We start from the raw sequence: 532 nt of genomic DNA, 5'->3' as shown, positions 1-532 counted from the left end.
CACCACGCGGCCCACGGCGGGGCCGGCGACTGCTCGCCCTCCTTAGACCGTCTCGCAGCTGCGTGCCCCTCCGTTCGAGCGAGCCTCCGCATTTCCTGGGTCTTGCTGGGTGAGTTTTGCCTCCTCCACCTCGAACCCAGTTGTCCCTCTGTCCACCCCCAGCTCCCACGCCCTGGGCAGCACCCGGACGGCCTCCCCCAGTCCTGAGGACATCACCAGCCACAGAGCACATTACAGGGGCCCCGTCCCCCACGTGGGTGTGGCTGGGCTTAGCAGGTGAATGATTGTACCCACGAGCAAGGGCAGCCGTGCAGAGGACTGTAAGCAGGCTGCTAAGAGTTAACCTCACTGGCCGGCGCGGTGGCGCACGCCTGTAATCCCAGCACTAGGGAGGCTGAGGCAGGAGGATCGCTGTGAGTTCGAGACCAGCCTAGAGAGACCCTGTCTGGGGGGGGAGAAAAAGAAAAAAGAAAGAAAAATTAGTTTGATGGCAATCTTCTGGTATTCAAAGAGAGGAGAGTCTAGTCAGAAA

This window comes from Fukomys damarensis, unplaced genomic scaffold (genome assembly GCF_012274545.1).
Source record: "Fukomys damarensis isolate Sample0158 unplaced genomic scaffold, DMR_v1.0_HiC HiC_scaffold_34, whole genome shotgun sequence".
NCBI classification, from domain to species: Eukaryota; Metazoa; Chordata; class Mammalia; order Rodentia; family Bathyergidae; genus Fukomys; species Fukomys damarensis.
This window is presented reverse-complemented; position numbering follows the sequence as displayed.